The following is an 11,169-nucleotide window of genomic DNA, read 5'->3' on the forward strand; positions in this document are numbered from 1 at the left end:
TCCTTGGCAAGTTCATTATGCTCGCCCCGGTCACCTGTTCTCACATTGCTTTGGCAAATTCACGTGTTGTGACAAATGTTCTTTCTTTGCAGCCAGACAGTGATTCAGCAAATATCTTAATCAAGCATTTCCTCTTCTAAGTCTCTGTATGCATTTGTTCTTCTCATTATTCCTGTGTGCTGAGAAAAATAATGTCTCAGATCCTAGAGAAGGGAAAATCCTCTATTACAGGGTCTGGCATGAGAAAACTATGGTAATGATTTTTGAGGGTACAGGTTTTGAATTTTGAGTATGCAAGTATACTAGTTCTTATTGACTCACCAGAAAATTGGCAACAAAGAGGGGCCTTAGGGAAATATTATATATGTATATATGTGTGTGTGTGTCTGTGTGTATGTATATAAACATTTTCCATTAGAATCATTAATTTTGGAGAAAGTCAAAATTACCTTTATTGCTAGCTAAGAGTAAGTAAAATGAAAAAATCTGTATTCAAGTAGGAAGCTGTTCAACTATCTCACAATTTCTCCAAAGAGCAAATGTTTCTTAAGCATCTTATATCCTTATTCATTTCTTCATTAATTTTCCAGCTTACTGGATATTTTCAATACCACAAAACTTTCAAATGCCTAATCTAGCAATTATTCAAAATCTCCCTTTCCAATATGATCAGCACCTAGCCAAATGTATACCCTGAAACCCTGTCACAGTCCGTCCTTCAGCCACCTCAACACTCCCAGCTCTATGAGGAATCTCCACATGAGTTATTTCTTCATCTTGCAATAAGTCCCTAAATCCACTTTTTTGTCAATTTTCTGCTATGTCATCATGAACCACCTCATATACCTCCTTTTCAGCAAAGCTTGCCTCAGATTCTCAAGGCCAATTGAAAGTGGTCCACAAGGGGCGCCTGGGTGGCTCAGTCAGTTAAGCGGCTGCCTTTGGCTCAGGTCATGATCTCAGGGTCTTGATATGGAACCCCACATCGAGCTCCCTGCTCAGGGGGGAGTCTGCTTTTCCCTCTCCCTCTGCTGCTCCCCCTGCTTGTGCTCTCTCACTCATGCTCTTTCTCTTAAATAAATGAATAAAATCTTAAAAAAAAAAAAAAGTGGTCCACAAAGTTCCCACAGAACAGTTTTCTATTACAATTGACTAGGTTTCTGAGAGTCTCCCTGCCTGGAGATTGTGAGCTCCAAGAAGGCAGATCCTATCCCATTCTTTCTGTCTTTGATACCTGGCATGATATATGACACATAAGATGAACTCAATAAATATAGGAAAAATGACTGTAGGTTTACAATCACTTTTGATAGATTTTGTTCATTCTAAAAAAAAGCAAAAAACCAAAACCTAAGATAGAGATTTTCATTTTCAGCACTACGGTATTTTTTCAATAACACTACCATTGAAAAAAGTTCAGAATGCTGCATAAAATATAAAAAGCATAATTGTAAACCCATTACTGGACTGATGAGACAATTAGAAATCCATAATAAAAGTGAAGGCAAAGATCACTGGTGATTCTGAGGTTCCTTTTTAATGTGTATACAGGGTACGGCGTGAGAGGTAAGGAGGGGTGGGCCCTGGAGTATTAATCCCATCCCCAAGTCAGTGAGTCTGACAAGAGACCACTGAATAATGCTGAAGCTTAAAGCAGTACATGCTCAGTGTGACAGTGAACCTGAAATAAACTGCTGTGCAGGAGGGAAGAGCAGCACACATTTTTACTGTGTGTGTTAATGAATCTCAGTAGCCAGACCAGGTGTGCAAAAAGTCAGGTTTTATATTTTGTGCAATGACATTATTTCTGACTCTGTGAATCATATACTATCAATCTAACGTGAAATAAAAATAACTTCAGTTTCTCCTGTGTTTCTCCTTCTTCCCGGGATTGACCAGGAAATTGATTAGGAATTTAGGGGTGGCCCTCAGCTTGACTAAATCTTAGGCTTCTTACTGACTCTAGGCCCCCTTCCCTCCCTTTTATTTGAGCATTTACTTTAGAAAACTTATAATTAAATTTTACTGGGTCTAGGAGCAGATATATTCTCTCCCCATAATTTGGCCCTCCTCAAATCTGTGCTCGCAAATCCCAGTACTTGGATGGTTCAAAAATCCTTAAGCGGAAATCTTAATTATAAAGTGACTATTGTTAACAGCATTCCTAGGGACCTGGCAGAAGCAAAGGCAAATTCTTTTTGGGTTAACAGTTCTCAGGAATTCATTGCTAAAAAAATTTCTAGGAACATAAACTATAACACAGAATCACAATCCACACAAATAATGCACCATAATATCCAAAGAAACAACAGAAAGAAACAAAACACACAGTTTTTAGATACTGAAATTACTGGATATGGAATATATAATAAAAACATTCACATGTTGAAAAAAGAGAGAAACTGAAAAATTTGATCAAGGAAAAAAACTTTATAAATTACTAAGAAAAAAATTTTAATAACAAATATAATTTCTAATAATGAAATAATTTCAATAACTGAAATTAATTGCACAAATGAGTTAAAAGACCAGATTAGACATAGCTAAAAAAGACAACTGAAAAAATTAAAAATTGACTTGTAAAAACATCCATATTGCAGCCATGAAATGCAGGGATAAAAATGTAAAGTGTGTTTTAAAAGATTATGTAAAAAGATTAGAAAACTACATTTCATTTTCATGAATAGGAAAAATAATAAAATAACAATTCACTTACTCCCAAATGCTCTGTAGATTCAGTGGCATTCCAATAAAAATACAGAGAGATTTTGGAACTTGAATAAGCAGAATCTAATGTGTTTTTGAATAAGAAAATACCCAAGAAGGACCAAGACGCACCTGGAAAATAATAAGGAAGGAGACACACCATGTGATATATTAAGATCTGTCAAATGTTTTTATGTTAAAATGATACCATAATTAAGATAGTGTCTATAAGCACAAAAACAGGGAAACAGAGCAAAGAAACAGAATGAAGAATTCAAATTATAGTGAAAATATATAAATTGTATCTCCATGGATGGATATCTCAAATATGGTGTTCAGCATAAATCACATCATGAAAGAAACATCATTACTCTATTTATAAAAAGTTCCAAATTATATAAAAATACATGACATATTTTAGGAATGCTTACAGGTGATGAAACAGTCAAGAAATGTAAAAGAATATGAAATACAAAATCAGGAGAATGTTACTCATGAGGAAATCGAGACAGACTGAAATACAGAGTCAGGATGATGTGGGAAACAAATGCAGAAGAAAGGTTATTCAATTTCCTTACTACTTACAGTCCATTGACAAGTCCTTGTAAGGAAGAGTGACATTCCTCTAGGGACTCAACTGCCTGGATGTTGACACTTTGTTAAGGGCAAAAGGCAATCTAAGCCCGACCCCCTGGATCCTGGAAGTCTACTTGAACATATAAAAATTCCTTTGGAAACTTCCATTATCTCTACCCCCCCCCCCCCCCCAGATATATGTTGGCAATCATCCCCCAAGCATATGACCCACCAATATACATCTGAGGGGTCTCATGACTGAGGGTTTACTAAACAGTAATAAATGACTTTTCCTAACAATAGCTGGTCCCCTCAAGGTCCTGGAAACCTTGTTTCCAAAATTCCTCAGAGACTTATGCTATCCCTAACCCCCTCCCAACTTGAAAGTATATAATGGACCACTTCTTATGACCCCAGTGCAGCTCTTTCTGCCCACGGGTCCTATCCCCGGGCTTTAATAAAATCACCTTCTTGCACCAAAGACCGCTCAAGAATTTTTTCTTGGCCATCGGCTCCAGACCTCACCAACATTCCAAAATTCCATCATTTGGTGACCCAGATGGGACCCCTCTCACTCTAGAGAGCTTTCTTTCTGTTCTCACCTTGAGTTAATAAACTATCACTTCACCCTTTTGTGTCTGCACGATTCATTCTTCGACTCCATGAGACAAGAACCCTACAATCCTGTAACAAGGACACAGCAGAGTTCTATGAAATTGGTCCTACTCTCTTGCTCATATGGTGTGGTGGGATTAGAGATGTTTGTGCTGTATACTTTTTATGCCTCTATTCACATGTGTTATAAATATTGCTTTTCTCCTTATAATAAAAATTGAGATTTGATTTTGAATAACTAGGATTTATTAATTAATTCAAAAATATTTATTGAGAACCTCCTGCATTCAAAGCACTGTTTCGGGTGCTGGGAGACAGCAGTAAATAAACCAGATTAAGTTTTTATTCTGGTGCAGCTGACATTCTAGTTTTAGAAATAAAATGATGAACATAATCCTTTTATTTGATTAATGAAGAAACTGAGAAATCAAAAGTCCAGATGACTTTTTAAAAGCTCCAAATGAGGATAAATCCAGACTTAAGCATCAACTGTCCTAATAGCCCATGCAGTGTTCTTTTTATTACAAATTCAGCTATCTAGGGGCGCCTGGGTGGCTCAGTCGTTAAGCGTCTGCCTTCGGCTCGGGTCATGATCCCAGGGTCCTGGGATCGAGCCCCGCATCGGGCTCCCTGCTCAGCAGGGAGCCTGCTTCTCCCTCTCCCACTCCCCCTGCTTGTGTTCACTCTCTCACTGTGTCTCTCTCTGTCAAATAAATAAAATCTTAAAAAAAAAAAATTCAGCTATCTATATGCAAGAGAAATGTTATATAATAGAGAGGTAGAGAGATGAATCAAAGGTGGAGAGATGGAGAAGGAGAGAGATACACGCTCATAAATATTATACCTAAACAAAAGCAAAAACAATACACCAAGGATATGTTCCTGCAAGCATTTGTCTGATGGATGACAGCCTGTACTCTTTCATTTCTGAATAGTCCTCCTAAAAGGTCATCTCCTGACAAATATAATCATTATCATCTCATTTTCATTTTGAATGGTGACAGACACTAAAATATGCTTTTTAATACCCCCAATTAAATGGGAGTAATTTAGCATCAATGATTAATCAATAATAAGTCAACAATAGCAAACTGCTTATATGGATGAATTTATATAGTTTTTAGTAGTGACCTAGTGCCAATAGTAATACTTTCTTATTTTCTTTTATGTTGCCAGGCCTAAGTGATAATTGATCAAAGCAAGGAAGTCTTTGTCAATTTGGAAAGGACCAGATCTGGGTGACACCATATATTAAAGACAGAGTGTGGATTATGTATCTATGCATATTTAAAATGAAAGTGTGTAAAGCACAAATAAGTACTTAAAATTCTGTACAGACCACACATACTGGTGAATAGTAAGAAAACCTCCTATGCTATAATGTATAACTCCACCTATCCTTTTTTCTAGGAATGTCAGTGCTACTTACAAAAATACAGTAACTCATTAATTAAAGGACTTAATACAGTATTCTCAAGGATGGTTTGATTAGTTATTCCAAAGAGCAATCAGTTAAGAACTATTGACTATTTTCCCTTGAGAAGAATAATCATTCAATAATTGCAGATTTATTTTAAACCAGCAAGAACATGAAGTTATAACAACAGTTATAAAAGACACACTACATCATATAATACATATTTTTCACAATAGGGATGGGAGACAAGGATACAGGAGAGAACTGGAGACAGTGTCAGGGGAGGACACAACCAAAACCAAAATCCAAATAATCAGTCGATGTGTCTTTCTCTGAAAATGTCTTGAAATTTGATTTTTATAGAACTGTAAAGTGTGTCATGCAAGCTACAATATACAAATTTTGTGTATTATTAAGTGAATTTAAAAGAATTGATTCAAAAGTCCTTGAATCTATCATAGTTTCAAATTATTCAGCCACTCAAAAAAAAATGCTTCTCATTAATAAAGTCTATTATTTTCCTTTTTGTTGTAACTAAAATGGTGTTTGGGTTGTCCAATCATCTCCTTTTCAGAGACAAACTCATTCTCATAGAGATTCAGAGATAAATAATATGGTGTGATGTGACCCAGAATTCAAAATTACTGAATGAAGACAGTACAGGATATGATTTTAGCTTATTTACTATCTCTAATAAATAAAGCTATCAGTCCTAGCATAGATTAAGGAATATGGCATTTTAAAAAGCATATAGTGTTAATGGCATCATCACTTATACTCTGAATCAAAATGACAGGATCACCAACAAGCTAGATAAGTACTTTTTAACCTGGAAATATAATTCATAGGCTAATAGCTCAACTAGTCAGCGGTGGTTATAATACTTATTTCTACCTTATTTAAGTCCCTGTCATCTGTATTGCCAGCTATGGACACAGTATGCCAATCACTTAATATTACATCCTATCCTTTGGGGGAGTTGAGGTTTTCATATGCTAGTTGAACCTACTTACTGAACAGCACTTAGTTCTATCTTATTAAAATCTCAATATATTCCCACTGGCAGTGACTCCTTTTTTCCATAATATTCTACATGTTTCAGATAGAAAGATGAATGAGACATTGACACTGGCCCTGTGATTCTGACAGTGAGACAGACAAGAGCACGTAAATAATTCTGACACTTGTATAAAGTGTTTTATTCAAAGTACTTTGAGAAATATAGTGTGGCAAATACTGTATGTTACCCCACATTTGTGGTTACTCCTTTCCCTTACTAATTTTTTTCCACAGAGATCTATTAGACAACAAATGATTATTAAACTAAAAACCAATTAACTAGACCCACTGCAGACAGGAATTGCTTTGCTATTCAATTCCAATCAATGAAATGTAAGCAGACATGCGCTGGGGCTGCCTGTTCCCTTTTCTTCTTCCTCCTCCCTGGAATGTGAATGTGATGCCTGGCTTGGGGCCATCTGTGTTGTAACCATAAAGACCACAAAGCCACATATTAAAAATGGCAGAACATACGTTGATTTCCCATGTCAATGCTTAACTACCACCCTTGAATCTCTGGTTGTGTAATATATAAAAAACCCTTACCTATTTCAGCCACTGTTGTAGGCTGTTCTGTGATGCTAGGATTTGACCCTAAGTGATGCAACAGAGAAAGGTTAGCTAGTGCTGCTCTTGACATTAAGGGAAGGTTTCTTATCTGAAAACCTTGGCAAGGACCTTGAATGAAGTAGAAGAGCTCAGAAACAGAGAGGGGAAGGAAATTTGAACAAAGTGGAGGGAACAGTAGTCTGTGTTCAAAGCATAGGTTTCGGGGAGTGAGTGTAAGTAGCCAGTTTAGGCATCTAGAAGCAGAAAGGTGAGCTGGCGTTTGATACTCAAGCATCTTGTGTTTTGAGGCACAGAAGTCTGTACTTTACTGCTGTGTTCAGTGATCTGCGGTCAACTTCCATTCACATCCATTTGCAGTTCTGGATTAACATTTGCCAATGTACAAAATTCAAGCAAGATTTAGAAAGTGAAGTAAGCTAGAAGTCAATATTCTCACAGGTCAGGAAGGTCAGTCACTTTCTAAAGACTTGCTATAAGCTCAGATTTGATGACTGCAGCAGCCAATGATGATTTTCGTGACTTCCCACAAAAAAAAGAAGCTTTTGCAGCGTCTCTACTCATTTGCAGAAGTCACTCATAATTATTTCTGCTGCAGCTTTCCACATCTTTACTCCACGAACTCCTCCTTCCTCCAATATAAATGCAAGCCTGATTCCTATAAGCAGCACTTTATTGGTAGAGCAAATTTACAGTGGTGTACCTGGTAAGCAGCGAGAAGCTAATTTTTCGTGAGTTCTCATCTGGTTCTGCCTCTCATCTCTTCTATTCCACACACTACACTGCGATCAGAATGCTCTTTCAAAACACACACTAGATTACAGATTTTCATGACTTCAACCCCTTCGATGGTTTTCTGCAACCCACAAAAACTGCTCCTGGGACCTACTAGATAATTGAGGTAGAGCAGCCTCTTCCATATAGTCCAACATCAGCTCTCTCATTACCTTTGTTTTCAACCTGACATCGAGTTACACCAAACTGTTTGGTTTCCTGGCTTAAAATGCTTTTCTGCACCTCTGTACCTTTGTCCATCCTTTTCCACGGATTCTCTCCCAATCTTCATCTCAGTAAATTTCAATTCACTTACTCAAGATATAATACAAACGTCTCTCTATGAAATGCTCTTTCTTTGCCATTACCTCCAACCTTGCCCTTGATTAACACCACTAGCCCCCTGCATGCTCCTCGTCCTACACACACTTCAATTACACACTGGTCATCTATTGTTTCATTTACACTTGTCTTTCTCCCTCAGTAAGACATGACTCGACTGTGAATAATCTCTGTAACTCCATTGTTTAGTTTAATAATAACATACTCTAAATACTTTTGAAATTGATGGCTCTGTTTTTATTTTTAATTGAAGGTTTTTAAGCAAGAAATAGCATAATTGGATTTGTATCTAGAGAGATACTATTGTGGAAATGTGAAATAAAGTGTGGAATGAGAAAAGACAAAAGACAACTAAAAGAGTCACAAAACATATGATTAGAAAATGTATGAGAAAATTGACTACATTTCCATTTGGAGTGGTTACAAGCTACGACATTACTTCCACTGGCTCTTGAAATCCATATTTTTCTAGGCATTTGCCGCTGAGAACATGGCAATAGTTTCCCCACAAATTTTAAAGCTGAATTAGCTCTCCTGAGCATCCAGAGAGATTGCTGCTACCCTCAGATCACTATTCTACTATGCTAGGAACCCCCGGGATCCTCTCGGATCACTATGTGCCCTGACTTCAGGGCCACTGAAAAGGCTCCCAGACATCAAAACACCTCTTCAACCCAATCACTAATACTTGAGGAATAACATCTGTCAGACGGTAGTGATGAAATGTAAGACTGCCCCTAGGAGATGCAGCACTCCAGCTTTGAGCTATATTTTTAAGGTATGACTAGCAACTGATTTCTTTTGTACCAGACTTTGTTGAATACAAAAAGATAGACTGCCAGGCATGTGAGTTTCTGAAAGAGAAGTAAGAATAAACCCCATGAAACCCATCAGATTGAATGTACCAATTGAAAACTTTATATTTGTGATAATTTGGGCCTCAGATTGCCTTCCATGCATTCATGTGGTTATTTTTGCAAAAATTTACTGGCACCAACTATGTCCCAAGGATATAATTGGACACTAAGGTACATGATCATCACCATTTATGTGTCAGACAATAAGGAGACAAATAGAATACAGCATGGACAATGTTCTGATAGGCCTCTAACCAGCAGCCTTCTATCACCAAATTTCCCACTTTAAAAAATAGATTTCTAAATGTTTGCCAGCTAACATCAAAAATAATCCCACAATGGTATAAATCCACCATCACATCAGGTACTTACAATCCTGGTAATCCACTATAAATGACATAAGGATGCCCCATAAAACATCCCATTTGACCTTGGAGTCAAGCATACCTGACCCATGTTGTTTCAGACCTGATCCTCCACGGGCTCTATCTTTCCTAGTTAAATAATGCTTCTATTTACTTAACCTCATACAGCACATAAAAGATGTATGTCCTCAGATGCACTTCTGCCCAAATTACATGCCATTAGAGGCCTCTGCAGAGGGTCACTCCTGTGCTTTAATATTACCACTGCTACTCAATTAGCTACTGACTCTCTTTTAAGTAAATGGTGCATAGCACACAGGCCCCCCCTCCCTGATCCCAATGCCTTAAACACATACCATTAGCATCCAAGGTCCCTCCACTAGTTCCATGTCTCTTGTTATTTTATTTGTATAAGTTTTTGCCTTCACTCTGTGGACACAACTGGTGCCCTGCTCAGAAGGTATTTGGTGAGATTCCCGAGATTCCCTGTCGCCCTTCACTTTTGCTCAATATACTTCCTCAGACCCTTCAGTTCAGTGTCTACTAGTCTTCTTCAGCTTTTCTAACCAGTCTACGGCCTACAAGAACGCTATTTCCCAATTCTTCATAGGGCCCCAAAGATTGTCAACAATAACACTTACAAATAAGAGCTAGCAAACCCATTTCTAGGAAGAAACTCCACCCAGAACTTCACTGGGTCCTCAGTCTTTACAAATTAAAAAATCACAAAATATATTATCCAGTCAAATCCCCATCATAGTTCTTAACACACTGACATTTAAAACTACGTTAAAATTGCTTTTTTTAGTTTTTAACCTCTAGTGAACTAAACGCTCATGATATATGAGGCCATGTTTAATGCAGTTATTGTTGCTTCTGCACTTTGCTCACTGACTTGCACAAAGTGGAGGCTGAGAAATATTTGTTGAATGCAAGATGTCTAGATGGATCAACTAATTAGGCACCTTTTAGGGTCTAGAGATCTCATTCCATCAGCCTTCCTGTTGAACCTCTTCACACATCAAAGTCCAAAGACCTCCATTTGTATAAATCCTGACTGCCTCTTACAGCTACATGAGTTTGGGGATGTATAACTTCTTAGAAACAGTCTGCTCACCTGCGGAGTGAGGCTCAATGATAGTACCCAACTCAAAGGGTTGTTACAAAGTTTAAATTAGAGAATACATGTAAAATGGTTATTATAGAGTTTGGCATCTATACATACCTCAGATTATTATAATTAATGTGCTATATTTGCCAACTTAATTTGAGAATAAATGACCCAGTTTTGTTTATAGAACACTTCTAAAGGGAAATGTTCTCACATCTCTGCACTCCTTAATCAACAAAGGTTGGCATATCTAATGCTAATATGAAGTAATCTTATGATAGGTTCTTCAGAAATGAAAAAGCCTATTCCATTACCTCTCCCTCTTCCAGATATTAGCAGGAGCTAAAAGAGGCAGAGAACATTAAAGCATGACAAGTAAGTAAATGGTAGAAAATACTCTATGTAAGACTGAGGTTTTATCTTTATAGGACTTGGCAATCTATTGTCTGTTTAATTGAAGATTATTTCAAAGACTGTATAGTGAATACAAAGTTAATTCATTTTTTTCCTGTGATGAGAAATATATATTAACTTTTGAATATGGTCTGAACCATTTTCCCTTTTCATTTCAAGGACATTTTATACACGTCTGCAATTCAATCTTTTATTGTAATTTCATATTGGTAAAGTACAAAGGACTGTCCATGTCAATAACTGACTATTCAGGCACAAAGATAGAACTTTAATAAACAGTGATAATACATCTTAACAGATAATACCAGTGTATCTATAATGTGGTAAATGTTGACTATATTGTATAATTAACTCTTCATATCTCTC

This window comes from Mirounga leonina, unplaced genomic scaffold (genome assembly GCF_011800145.1).
Source record: "Mirounga leonina isolate KUSES-001 unplaced genomic scaffold, KU_Mleo_1.0 Mir_127, whole genome shotgun sequence".
NCBI lineage: Eukaryota > Metazoa > Chordata > Mammalia > Carnivora > Phocidae > Mirounga > Mirounga leonina.